The 15,000-nt window shown below is 35.4% G+C and overlaps 1 long non-coding RNA gene across 2 annotated transcripts in view; it reads left to right on the forward strand.

Annotated features, from left to right (window-relative positions):
- The window catches only part of LOC136853506 (uncharacterized), a 648,606-nt gene that overhangs the window by 530,691 nt on the left and 102,915 nt on the right, over positions 1-15,000 (forward strand). For both annotated transcript variants that reach the window (XR_010857484.1, XR_010857482.1), the window contains exon 4: positions 7,689-7,824. This is a non-coding gene — a long non-coding RNA (uncharacterized lncRNA). The remainder of the gene's footprint in view (positions 1-7,688; positions 7,825-15,000) is intronic.

Raw genomic sequence — 15,000 nt, forward strand, 5'->3', positions numbered from 1 at the left:
AGAGAGAGAGAGAGAGAGAGAGAGAGAGAGAGAGAGAGAGAGAGAGAGAGAGAGAGAGGGAGATGGAAGAGTTTAAGATTTACTAAGTAAAAGGAATTAATGCATGTCAGTATATAGTGCCAGTTCAATACCATTCCTTAGAGAGAGAGAGAGAGAGAGAGAGAGAGAGAGAGAGAGAGAGAGAGAGAGGCACTTAAAATATATGAAGTAAAAGGAATTATTGCAACATTATTTATTGACAATGCAATACCGAGAAAGAGAGAGAGAGAGAGAGAGAAAACGTTAGTAATATCCTTATATAGATGTATGTAACACCATTCACAATCCACGCAAACAAACTACTAAGACTGCACGCTCTCTCTCTCTCTCTCTCTCTCTCTCTCTCTCTCTCTCTCTCTCTCTCTCTCTCCCATATTTCCGGCCGGCTTCATCGTCATTTTCCCTATCTTTAGAACGAGTGTCATTCACGCAAGATGGCGATGATGCAGGCCCAGTGTCTTCAGTCAGTGAAGCGTGATAGTGCATATCCTTTTGTATGAGTACATGATACGTAAGAGGTCTTGTAAATAACTGCAGAGACAAACAAGTAGATGGATGACAGGTTTACAAGGTGATGGTCGTCACTTCCTACCATGAAGGGTCCTATGCCTCTTTTCTTTTGCTTGATGTATATGTATGTATGTCTGTGTATTATGTATATGTATATATATGTATGTATATTATATATACACACGTACAGACATAAATAATTATATACTTATTTATATGTCTGTTTACATATATATTTAATATATACACATACATATGTATATATAAATATATATATATATATATATATATACGCACATGTGTATGTATAAATATATACATATATATAATATATATGTGTGTGTGTATGTGTTTGCGTGTGCGTGTGTTGATATACATCTATATAGTTACGTAAATTTATAAATGTAGATTTTTATGCATGAGTTGCACCAAGCCTTACACACTTTTCAAGGAATATTTAGAGTTCAAAGTATATGACATTTTATTTCATAGAAACAGGACCGAACCCTTTCATGCATTTCAATTGCACTTGTAACTCATACGACTTTTAACATTTTTAATTACGTTCTGTGTATGAAGCTGCTCTAGACCATGTAACTCAGCGATTGAATACGGGTTTCGAACCAAATCCCGTTTGCTTAAACCGAATAGAAATGACATCACGAGGACTTCTTCAGTCGCCTCTCTGGCAGAGATGAATACTATGTTTCCACTCAACTTTTAACGCTGGTAATCTTTTAAGCTGGTTGTAGCATGCATTCATTAGATATCTATAAATGAACAAGTTCTCTGTAACTAACAACACAAGATATTAGTTTTCTAATCCATCAGACTTCTACACACTCATTTATACGCGAGCAAACACACGCAAATATATATATATATATATATATATATATATATATATATATATATATATATATATTTATTTATTTATATGTGTGTGTGTGTGTATGGTTTTCGTATTTGTGACATAAAGGATACATCATAACTTTAGCAAAATTAACCTGGACTGCCTGATAGTTTTTTATGCATCTGAAAGTGTATATAATATGCATGAAGAGCATAACAAACTTCATATTATTGCTTTTTTTTTTTTGTCTTAAAAGCTTAATGAATGAATTAGGAAATTTTTGTTTTCGTGCGTCATGATTGTAGTTTTCGCAGACGCCATTTTTGAAACTTAAAACATTAAAAAAAATCCGATTACCTGAATTCTTACCAAAATCTCAAGAAGAACCCGTCAACGCTGAAACGCATGTCAAAGGATTTTTAGAAGTGGGAGTAAATTTGTGTAGATTATATATTAAGTCGAATCTAACGACTCTCTAAACTGACGAGCTGCTTGACGTTGCTTTCACGACTGACTTTTCATTTTGAAAGTCAGATTTCGAGAAAGCACTAGCGGATCCCGGGGTGGGGGGGGACCTGGGCACGTGCGCCCCTCCCCCCATGAAAAATAATGACAAAATAGTAAACTTGAAAAGTTCAGTACACCTTAGTTTAACCAGACCACTGAGCTGATTAACAGCTCTCCTAGGGCTGGCCCGAAGGATTAGATTTATTTTACGTGGCTAAGAACCATTTGGGTACCTGGCAAGGGACCTACAGCTTATTGTGGAATCCGAACCACATTACAGCGAAAAATGAATTTCTATCATTAGAAATAAATTCCTCTACTTCTTCATTGGTCGGTTGGAGAATCGAACGCGGGGCCAGTACAGTGCTAGCTGAGAACGGTACCCACCCTTCCAATGAGAAACTTAGTAATCTTGAAGATTTAGATGATAATAACATTAATGAGAAATATAAAAATGGGAAAAATCTATTATAGAATAATCAAATTTTGAGAAAAATTAATAATAATAATAATAGCTGAAGAAGGGAGCTGAGCAGGCTCTCGAAAGCTCCTGGAATTTATTTTATCATTTGTAAATACATTACTTTACATAAATGTGGATTTTGTATTTTATTTAATAATCTTAATGATAATAATAATGGATTCGGCATATATATATATATATATATATATATATATATATATATATATATATATATATATAAATTGGTGCCCCCATGAAATTTTCCTGGATCCGCTAGTGCGAGAAAGGCATGGCTATTAGATGTAGCCTAACTACGATTTCTTTCACAGTAATTATATCCTTACCATCAAGTAATTTTCTATTTACATCCTTTTTGCAGTCTGCTTACGACGTTAGTTGACAAAATTTATCAAAATCATTATAAACCTTTGCTTTAACTATTCCGCGAATAAATTAACCCCTTATTTTGACTTACATCTGATTTTTTTATCTTTAAAGTATTAAAAATCTGATTTTTTTATAAGTTTCAATATTCACCTATTTGGCTTCAGTGCGAGTTAGAGGCCTTTTTTAAAATTAATAATAATAATAATAATAATAATAATAATAATAATAATAATAATAATAATAATAATAATAATTATAATAATAATAATAATAATGACAGATTCTGGAGATGACACTTCACAATTACAAAAATAGAGAATAAGTCATTTAAGGAACAGACGCCTCATTATCCCATCCTTCCCACAATTTAGATCTTCTTGCCTCACTGCTTATATTCAGAAAGGTGAAAATAATACGAACCTAATCTCAAGTGATTCTTGTGCACGTAGCTGAAGTATTATTCAGTTATTATTTGTTTTTAGTGTTACATTAGCTTTTATTTATGTATACTTATTCGAACTTTTTTTATATATCCAGAACTCTCTCGTGATTTCGTAGTTAATGCTCATTTTGTATTTGGTACTGTTGTTTTTATTCTCTCTAATCCTCCAACTTCATTTTACTAGTTTCGGTTGATTTGCATACCGAACAGGAAGTGTACCATCAGCCAGCTTTTTATTTTTTTATAATGCAAAGTAAAACTTCCACTGAAAACATTTCCTCGTCGACTGCTTCTGAAATGGACAAATCGTTTATCCCATGCTTCGATGTCTCTGAAAAATGCGCAACACATTGAGAAGAATCACTTTTCTTGGACGGGAAGACCAACAACTCATCGAGTTCAAAAGCCATTGATGAAAAGTATTTGATGGTGTTATTTAGGTAAATACAAAGTTACATAATTACGGTACGTTATATATTTAATGCCTAATTCTTTGATATAAGCCACCAAATATCATTTCAAACGAACATGCTAAACTACGGGAAATGCATTTACGAAAAATATTATACTTTTAAATGCACGGTAAATTAAGTTAAGAAGATGCACGACTGTCGCATATTATTCTTTTCCTCTTTGATACGCAAATTTGGTTTCACGTGTCAGAGATATCGATAAGAATGGCATCCGTTAAGCAAGTACCTGTGTCACAAGAAAACTCAGTTGGCAGGACGACATGACGGCTTTGGTATGTCCCCAAATATGTCTTGACTCAAGGTAAGTTTTTGCAAGTAAAACAGAGAGAGAGAGAGAGAGAGAGAGAGAGAGAGATCAATGTACAAGGTGCGTGTGTGTGTAAGTCTTATCTGACTAAAAGAATAGTTTTCCGCTGGGGGTAATGCTGTCAATGCACCTCATATGGTGCACTGTAGTCATTACTTACGGGTCTTAGCAGAGTCCCTTCTGCCCGTAGCTGCAATCCCTTTCATTCCTTTTACTGTACCTCCGTTCAAACTCTCTTTCTTCCATCTGACTTTCCACCCTCTCTAACAATTGTTTCATAGTATAACCGCGAGGTTTTCCTCCTGTTATACCTTTCAAACCTCCTTACCGTCAATGTCCCTTTCAGCTCTGAATGACCTCACAAGTCCCAGCGCTTGGCCATTGGCTTAAATTTGATATTCCAATTCCAAAGGAGTATTTGGTCAGGAAGCCGGTCGTCTTCAATAGCGCGGTGCGATTTCATGAAATTGACGTAGAGCAAACATTTCTGAAGACACGTGGGCGTAATTGGCGAGGTAAATTACCATTTGGTAACACTCGGGAGACAATTACACGATACGTAGCAGAGACACATAAGATTAGGTCTCGGCAAAGGGCTCGCTAACACCTGCTTGAGTAGTCGCCTTTCAAGCCTCAGTGTCATTAGGGAGGTGAAGGATAAAAATTTATATTACGTTACTGCATCAACGTGGACTGTGCGCACGTTGAACAGCAAGATACATTTGGAAGACGTCTTGCCAGTATGTCCTTGAAATATGCTGGCTTTTCATTATATTTATATACATTATATATACAGTGTATGCATTTATTTATATATATATATATATATATATATATATATATATATATATATGTGTGTGTGTGTGTGTGTGTGTGTGTATGTGTAGCCTGTGTATGTATGTATGTAGCAGATTGAATATAACAAGATTGTTTTATATTATATTTATATATATATATATATATATATATATATATATATATATATATATATATATATATATAATATGTATATATATGTTTGTTTATTTATTTCTGGGGTAAATTAACGTACAACCAGCTTACGATGTAGATATAAACGATATAGGCGATAGGGAGATTGTTCAGGATGTACGGTATAAAAGATAAGTTGTTGGGAATGATGAGAAGTTATTATGAAATTGAAGCGGGTTAAAATATGTCAACGGGAGAGTGACCGGTTTGGCGTAAAAGTGTGCCCGAGACAAATGTGTCTTTGGTTGTTTAGCGTTGCAGCTGGAGTGGGGACAGGAAAACATGATTCTGGGTAGGAAGTACACGTAACATTAACTGTTTGCAATATATGTATATATATATATATATATATATATATATATATATATATATATATATATATATATATATATATATATATATATATATATATATATATATATATATATATATATATATATATATATATATATATATATATATATATATATATATATATATATATATATATATATATATATATATATATATATATATATATATATATATATATATATATATATATATATATATATATATATAATGGTTAAGAATCAGGATTCTCTTGCCTGTATAGTCATTTCAGAAAACATTATTGCCCAATAAAACGCTTTTTTTTTTTTTTTTTTTTTTTTAAGAATGCCGTTGACATTAAAAATTCAGACATCCTGTTCTTATAAAACATCTGCAGTAATAGCACCGGAAGGCAATAAGATCAACATTAATTAAAAGGCGGCTTAACGGAAACTTTGTTTTCGGTTTCCATTTCACAGATTTTTCTCACTTCTGGTCTTCACCTACAATTGGTGACATCGGAAAGATTCCCCAAAGGTCCCATTCTCCCCCTAAAGACTGGCATTTAGTTTGGTATCTTTACCGTTGCACTCACTTGTTCCGTCTGTGTTCCATGTTTCCTGCGTGTTAGCTTCGTTGCATCACCAAAGTGATGTGCGTTGGTCAGCCGGAGTTATGATATGACCACCTCGTAGTAAACTTGGGTTTCTTAAGATTCGTGACAGAATTATTCTAACTGTCTAAATTATAATGCGTAAATAAGTGTAGATACATGCCTGTTCGACATATATATATATATATATATATATATATATATATATATATATATATATATATATATATATATATATATATATATATATATATATATATATATATATATATATAATTTAGATTGACACACACACACATACATATATATATATATGTGTGTGTGTTTTGTTTGTACGTGTGTATGGATGCGTCGGTCCTTTCACCAAGACCTTATGCTAACGTTTCTAAGCATTTAGAATATCAAGTATGAGTTGGCTGACACAGTGGCCCTGCGAGGCAGCCGAATTAATCTCGGTGGCCCCGCCATGGCCCCCGAAAGTTGGCCAAGATTTGTTTGCCTAATGTCTGTCTGTAGTGCACTGACGGGCCACCCTTCCGAGTACTGGCTAAGTCCAACGGCGCTGAGCTCCGGAAATGCTGAGAAAGAGGTGCAGATGTTGCTACCATTGGCAGTGCTTCTCTCTCTCTCTCTCTCTCTCTCTCTCTCTCTCTCTCTCTCTCTCTCTCTCTATATATATATATATATATATATATATATATATATATATATATATATATATGCATATTACTGACAGAAACAGTAATATTTGGGAATACAGCTTATGTAGTAAACATGTTTATATTTATATAAGCCGAAGAACCACCCATTAGTTATATGGTCTCTCAATTACCCATATACGCTGTTGAAGTTGACCTAATAATATCAACTCCACCACACACGGTAGAGTACACGACCGCATCCAGCATGAGTGTGAGGGGAGTGAAGATTGGATTTAGGGAGGCCTTTGTGGGGGGGGGGAGTAGAAGGGAATGGACCTTGGGAAGAGGCGGGAGGGGTCGTTAACCTGGGGACGCGTGCCACACTTCTTACGTGAGTTCTTCTTCTTCTTCTTCTTCTTCTTCTTCTTTTTGTATTGTCTTGAATATCAGGAAGCTTCTTCTACTTACAGCAGACGTTTTCTTGTTTACTGTACTTCTGTTCCTTTAACTGATGTATTTTTTATATTCTCTTATAGGTCTATGTCGATGACTATGTCGTTATCTGAAAAGAATGCACCAAAATGTAAGAAATTTGCCCGGCAAACTTCGTCAGATGCGTTTTATAACTTCTCCGCAATGTCCTATTATGCACAGACCAGAGAGAGAGAGAGAGAGAGAGAGAGAGAGAGAGAGAGAGAGAGAGAGAAGGATTTAATGCGCAAGGTACTGGGGCAAAGAAAAAAGAAGCAGGGCTATCTGTATACTTAGGCCTATATGAGGGCGAATCAATCGTGACCTACTTGTGATGTCGTAGTGGGGTCTAAAGGTTAATCGTGTATGTCCTTGGCATGGTATCATTTGAAAAGGCAATAATTCCGTCCCTCGGTTCTCTTATCAATTGAATTATTTTGTCATTTTCCTCTAGTGTATTGTAGCAACGCTCTGTGACGTAAAACAAGAGATAAAGCTTTCTAACCGAACCTTGCTGTTTTGTAATCCTGTTTTGACATTTATTTGTATCTCAGTCCTTACTATTTAGTATTTTTGAGGCAAATAACTTCATATCAACGATACTACCTTTCAGAAGCATTTTTCTGCTTATGTACGTTGCATTAATAACGTACTGATAATATGTTTACTATTTTACGCAGGACGAGGGTAGTGAATGGACACCGCTGCCAGATGTATGATGCAACTCCGTTTATTGATCGAGTAGTCGTCTTGTTATCCCGCCCTCTCCTAGAGAGAAAGAGAGCAAGTAAGAGAGAGAGAGAGATGGGGAAGCAAGTAAGTACAGATTTAATTCCACCGCCAGCATTAGGAATAGAAGTAGATTTTTTTTGTCTTTAGTTTGATATTTACTGATCTTTTGCTATGGGAGTTGCGAGGTTTGATTTTAAGAGATATATTTTATAACCTTTGTGTTTTTCCTAGTAATGTTATAGTGTGTTACTTTACCCTTTCGATCAAAAAAAAAAAAAAACTCTCGAGCCTTTATAATGGCCTAGAGAGAAAATAAGCTCCCCCTCTCCCACATACATACTCATCAAATGTCCTCCTCCTCCTCCCTATCACCCGTGCGTAACCCCACTCCCCCATCTCTTACCCACGCGTAACCCCCCCCCCCTGTTATCTCCCCTCTCCTCGCCCCCAAGTGAGGAAAACACCTACGACGTCTGAGAATTTACCATTAACCTATGCGCAATTAACTCACTGTGGCATGGCGGCGTTGACGGTAGACGCTCCTTTCACCTGTTTTCCCCTCAAGTACGTTATTGGTCAGTTTGTCTGTCTTTTCTCATTGTACTGTAAATCTTTTAAGGCAAACGGAGGAAATTAAATGTTGCGTCACCTTCCCAACTTGTTTGGGAGATGCTGTTATCGAGTTATCAACATACCACTTGCGTTTTCTAAAGCGTAGTAGGTTCTCGTCGCTTCCTTGGCACCAAACATACCACATCGTGAGCTTACCACGCCGCTCAGCTATAATTCTCAATGTCTGTTTTGACAAACCTTCAAACAATTCCCCCTCAGTATTTGAAGGTTTTGCTAGAAATTTCGTGAAAACGGAAAATAGCAGTTAATGCTATTTGGAAACTCGAGAGCGAACGAAAGCGCCATTCAGATATCGTGTGTTCCCAGAAATATACGCTCCCGTTTTCTTCCTCAGTCTGTTACACCACTAAAGAAGAAGAAAAAAACAGCACTGCTAAAACCTTCACATTTCCACGAAATTCAAACGTTACGACGTTGCTGTGGTTTGGGTGTGCCAGTGATCATCTATAAACAGGAAGATACAATGGCTTTGAGTTAGTTAATAAATGAGTGCTGTAGTGTACGTGTTATGAAGACATTGATTTTAATAATTATGTTTACAAGTTGCGTGAAAGAAAATCCGTGTTTGCACTGGAGTAGCTCAGCGCACTCCTCCTCAAACGCACGGCCATTCCTCTAGTACAAGCAACCCGGGATCGATACAGGTCACGAAACTAGAAATCAATGCTGTTCCCAGTAAAAAGTGGGCTATGGAAGCTTTCCATACGAACATATTCGTAATTCTTCTTTTATGAATCTTAGGGAATTTAATTTGTTTTCGTAAATACCCACAACTATTTCGTGATTCGTAATTCTCCTTTTAAAAGCCTTAGAGAATTTTATTTATGTTCGTAGGTAGCCACTACTATTTTAAAATTAAGAATACACGACTGTTTTTGCCCACTAAACAGAGATAGTGAGCAAGAGGCTTTCTTTGCAAAGTTAAAGGTTCCAACACCCTTTCTTTGCAAAGTTATAGGTCTCGAGAATTTTTCTTCGCAAAGCCAAAGGTTCCAAGAATCTTTTTTGCTAAGGTTTAAGGTTCCAAGAATCTTTTTTTTGTAAAATGAAAAGTCCCAAGAATCTTTCTTCGCAAAGCAAAAGGTTGCAGGAATCTTTCTTCGAAAAGCAAAAGGTTCCAAGGATATTTCTTAGCAAAACGAAAGACTTTAAGAATCGTTTTTGCAAAGATAATGATGCCAAGAATCTTTCTTTGCAAAGTTAAGGGTTCCAAGAACCTTTCTTTGCAAAGTTAAAGGTTCCAAGAACCATTCTTTGCAAAGTTAAAGATTCCAAGAATCCTTCTTTGCAAAGTTAAAGGTTCCCAGAGCCTTCCTTTTCAAAGTTAAAGGATCCAAGAACCTTCCTTTTCAAAGTTAAAGGTTCCAAGAATCTTTCTTTGCAAAGTTAAAGGTTCCAAGAACCTATCTTTGCAAAGTTAAAGGTTCCAAGAACCTTTCTTTGCAAAGTTACAGGTTCCAAGAATCTTTCTTTGCAAATTTAAAGTTTCCAAGAACCTTTCTCTGTAAATTTAAAGGGTCCAAGAACCTTTCTTTTCAAAGTTAAAGGTTCCAAGAATCGTTCGTTGTTAAGTGAAAAGTTCCAAGAATCTTTCTTTGTAAAGTTAAAGGTTCCAAGAATCTTTCTTTACAAAGTTAAATGTTCCAAGAATCATTCTTTGCAAAGTTAAAGGTTCCAAGAATCTTGATTTGCAAATTTAAAGGTTCCAAGAACTTTTCTTTGCAAATTTTAAGGTTCCAAGAACCTTTCTTTGCAAAGTTAAAGGTTCCTAGAATCTTTTTTCTAAAGTTGAATGTTCCCAATCTTTTCTTTGCAAAGTTAAATGTTCCAAGAATCTTTCTTTGCAAAGTTAAAGGTTCCAATAACCGTTCTTTGCAAAATTAAAGGTTCTAACATTCTTTTGTTACACAGTTAAATGTTTCACTAACCTTTCTTTGCAAAACTAGAGCTTCCAACAACTTTCTTTGCAAAGTTAAAGCTTCCAGTAACTTTTCTTTGCAAAGTGAAAGATTCCAGCAACCTTATTTTTCAAATTTAAATGTTCCAAGAATCTTTCTTTGCAAAGTTAAAGGTTCCAAGAATCTTTCTTTGCAAAGTTAATGCTTCCAGTAACATTTCTTTGGAAAGTTAAAGGTTCCAAGAATCCCTTGGAAAGTTAAAGGTTCCAAGAATACCTTGCAAAGTTGAAGAATCCAAGAAACTTTCTTTGCAAAGTTAAAGCTTCCAGTAATCTTTCTTTGCAAAGTTAGAGCTTCCAAGAATCTTTCTTTGCAAAGTTAATGCCTCTAGTAACATTTCTTTGGAAAGTTAATGGTTCCAAGAATCCCTTGCAAAGTTGAAGAATCCAAGAAACTTTCTTTGCAAAGTTAAAGGTTCCAAGAATCTTTCTTTGCAAAGTTAACGCCTCTAGTAACATTTCTTTGGAAATTAAAGTTTCTAAGAATCCCTTGCAAAGTTGAAGAATCCAAGAAACTTTCTTTGTAAAGTTAAAGCTTCCAGTAACCTTTCTTTGCAAAGTTGAATGTTCCAAGTATTTTTGTTTTCTTTGCAAAGTTGAATGTTCCAAGTATTTTTCTTTTCTTTGCAAAGCTGAAGGATCCAAAAATCGTTCTTTGCAAAATTGAAGGATCCAAGAACATATCTTTACAAAGTTAAGGTTCAAATAATTTTTCTTTGCAAGGGTTCTTGGCACAGATTCTTTGCAAAGTTAGAGGTTCATTTTTATCAGCCAAACCAACCTCAGATGTTCATTTCACTCTTGGGCATCCATCAGAATATTTATCAGTAGGTTATTGATAATAACACGCTTCGGCATGCATTGCTCTTATCCAGTAACTGATAAGTATGTCAACGTAAAATTAACTGAAAATCCATATACTCCTTGATTCCATTCATGATCTCTCTCTCTCTCTCTCTCTCTCTCTCTCTCTCTCTCTCTCTCTCTCTCTCTCTCTCTCTGGGGCATAAGATATTCAATTTTGATGGGTCATGGTTCAGGATCCATGTTAATCAAGAAGCCCTTTGGATGCATGACTCACTGTTCCAGTCACTGAGAGGCTCAGCACGTTAAAGAATGCAGGAAAGGTCTTTGATGTGGCGAATTTTATCTTATGCCTTATTTGAATTGAGATCAGTTCATGTCTGGCTTCATTGTACTCTTCCATCATTATTTTTTTTTTTTTTTTTTACCTTTTCAGTATTTATGATTGCCTGTATTCAGTTCGTAACTTCCTCACAACTTGGAGAACTTAATTTTTAGAAAGATTTTACTTGGAGCAGAACCTAATTTTGCTCGAAGTATGGAGAAAGAACCTAATTTTTCTTGTAACTTGGACTAGACCCTAATTCTGGAGGTTTCTTCATTGAGGGGTGGGTAGAGCCCTAATTCCAGCGTTTGCCGACCGGCCAATGAAGAATTAGAGGAATGTATTTCTGGTGATAGAAATTCATTTCTCGTCATAATATGGTTCGGATTCCACAATAAGCTGTAGGTCCCGTTGCTAGGTAACCAGTTGGTTCTTAGCCATGTAAAATAAATCTAATTTTCCAGGCCAGCCCTCTCTAGGAGAGCTGTTAATCAGCTCAGTGGTCTGGTTAAACTAAGATATACTTTTTTTTTAACCTAATTTTGTTTGAAGCATGAGAAAGAAACTAATTTTGCTCGAAATTTCGAAGAGAGCGTAATTTTGCTTGGAACTTAGAGAATTTGGAATGGAACTTTAGCTTGGAGCCGGGAGAACTGGCTTGGTGCTTGAAGTAAGCTCCTATTTTTGCTTGACGCTTGGAGAAATAACCTAATTTTGTTTGGAGCTTGGAGAAGCACATAATTTTGTTGAAAGATTAAAGAAAAACCTAGCTTAGCTTGGACAAAGAACTTAATTTTGCTTGGAGCTGAAAGAAAGAACTTAATTTTGCTGGAGACACTGGCGAAGAACCCACTTTTTCTGGGAGCCGTGAGAAAGAATTTAATTTTGCTTAAAGCACTTCGATTCCAAATCCCTGATTGTAAAAATGTCCTCACAACTGTTTATTGTCCATTTACCTCAGTTCGCGAGGCTACTAGTTCCTCATTGGGAGGGTGGGTACCGTTCTCAGCTAGCACTCTGCTGGCCCCGCGTTCGAATCTCCGACCGGCCAATGAAGAATTAGAGGAATTTATTTCTGGTGATAGAAATTCATTTCTCGCTATAATGTGGTACGGATTCCACAGTAAGCTGTAGGTCCCCTTGCTAGGTATAACCAATTGGTTCTTAGCCACGTAAAATAAATCTAATCCTTCGGGCCAGCCCTACGAGAGCTGTGTTTCAGCCCAGTGGTCTGGTTAAAGTAAGGTATACTTACTTTTACTATTTTACTGTTTTTCCATTCATGAGAGTTCAGTTCTTAACAAACTGCTCTTGTTAGACGTAGACGCTTACGTTTCTTTTCCTTGTGAGAATAGCTCTTTATTGCACCAGATGGTACTTTGGCAAACTCCTGTAACCCGTATCCTGTTTTTGCTTGATTACATCTGTTATGAGAAAAAGTCTGTCATCTTTATTCAGTATTTTCTGTGTCGTTCTTTATCTTGTTCCTTTGCTGTTTTAGTCCTCATAGATTTGGTAATCGAGGTTTACCGTAGCCTGCACAGCCTGCTCTGCTGTTCAGTAATCACTTTTGATTTTTATTTTAGTTTAACCGTAATTTTGATCGTCTAGTTCCTTTGCTCTTGGATGTAATCGGGAAAAATTGAAATAATATTCATGTAACATTTAAAATGATGACGTTAGTGCCTTTTCAGTTTTAGAGAATATTGGTAATTTCAAATTCAAGAGTGAGTGAGCATCGGCGAACTACTGAATCTGACGGCATTATGTGCCCTGTCGTACAAGAATACTGTATACATCTTTCATTTACTTAGGCTTTTTTCTCCATTATGCTAATATACGGAGCCTAAAGAACTTATAGAACTCACTGTGCATGAAGAGAGTCGAATCCTCCAGACAAAAAGCCTTGAATGTACGAGTGACAAATTGCTGGGAAATTGGGATATTAAGGTTTAATGTGAATCAAAACTGTAATATAATATAAATAAGCACATACATACACACACGTAATATGTATACATACATTAAAAACATACTTATATATATATATATATATATATATATATATATATATATATATATATATATATATATATATATATATATGCATATATATAAAGGAGAAAAAGATGGCGAGAGAGAGAGAGAGAATCCATTGGTCACTATTTCAAATATAGGCTTTAATAGCCACGATGTCTTAACTTCTGGACTGCCCCGCCCTCTTCTAAGTAAAGCTGTCACTGCAGTCCTGCACCCGAGTGGAATATGAACAAAGAATCTTTCACCTGCCGTTGCAGGATTTCGAACCAACGCAAAGAAGTTCCAGCCAGAGTACTGTACATTAAAGCGTCCTTCTAAGAATACGGCTTACGAGTCGAGTTCGCCTCATGCATGCATTCAGATGCGGGTACATTTCACTAAAGCGCTAAGACAACAATGTGCGTAATGGTTTAGTCGACTTTACTAGAAAGTATCTAAATTCGAGAGATGTATGTATGCATTTGAAACAAAGAGAGAGAGAGAGAGAGAGAGAGAGAGAGAGAGAGAGGTAGGTATCGAAAATCGACAGATGTATGGATGCATTTGAAACAAAGAGAGGGAGAGAGAGTGAGAGAGAGAGGTATCGAAAATCGACAGATGTATGCATGCATTTGAAACAAAGAGAGAGAGAGAGAGAGGGGTATCGAAAATCGGCAGATGTATGTATGCATTTGAAACAAAGAGAGAGAGAGAGAGAGAGAGGTATCGAAAATCGACAGATGTATGCGTGCATTTGAAACAAGTTGCCAGAGAGAGAGCGAGAGAGAGAGGGGGGGGTTATCTAAAATCGACAGATATATGCATGCATTTAAAAGAAGTTGCCAGAGAGAGAGAGAGAGAGAGAGAGAGAGAGAGAATGCACGTATGTTCTGAGAAAAACATGTTTGATATTTAGTCACTCAAGGGGAGGGGAGAGAAAAAGAAACGGAACTAAAGCGACAAAAACGGTGTTTTTATATCTTCATGATTTACGTTAATATTCCAAATTACTAGTAATGTCTTCATATTTGCTGATGATCAGATAACAAGATTTTTATTCAATCAGCGATCCTCAGAATGAAAATACAGTAGTAGGAAAGATACGAAGATGCAAGTGGCACATCGCGAGTAGCATTGAAGTTCATTTATGTACTTATCTTGGAACGTGAGATCCTGTATATATATATATATATATATATATATATATATATATATATATATATATATATATATATATATATATATATATATATATATACATATATATATAGTATATATATATATATTTATTTATATTTAGACATATATGTATATATACATATATACATATATATATATATATATATATTGTATATATACATTATATATATATAAATATTTATATATATATGGTATATGCATTATGTATATTTATATAAATTTTTTTTCGTAAAGAAATGGTGGCACCAGAGCCTGTTTTTTTTATGAGTTACTTTTATGAGTTACTGCAAGTGGAAGAATTAATGCATTGCCGGAGCGACTG

The sequence above is a fragment of the Macrobrachium rosenbergii genome, chromosome 27 (assembly GCF_040412425.1).
Source record: "Macrobrachium rosenbergii isolate ZJJX-2024 chromosome 27, ASM4041242v1, whole genome shotgun sequence".
Lineage (NCBI taxonomy): Eukaryota > Metazoa > Arthropoda > Malacostraca > Decapoda > Palaemonidae > Macrobrachium > Macrobrachium rosenbergii.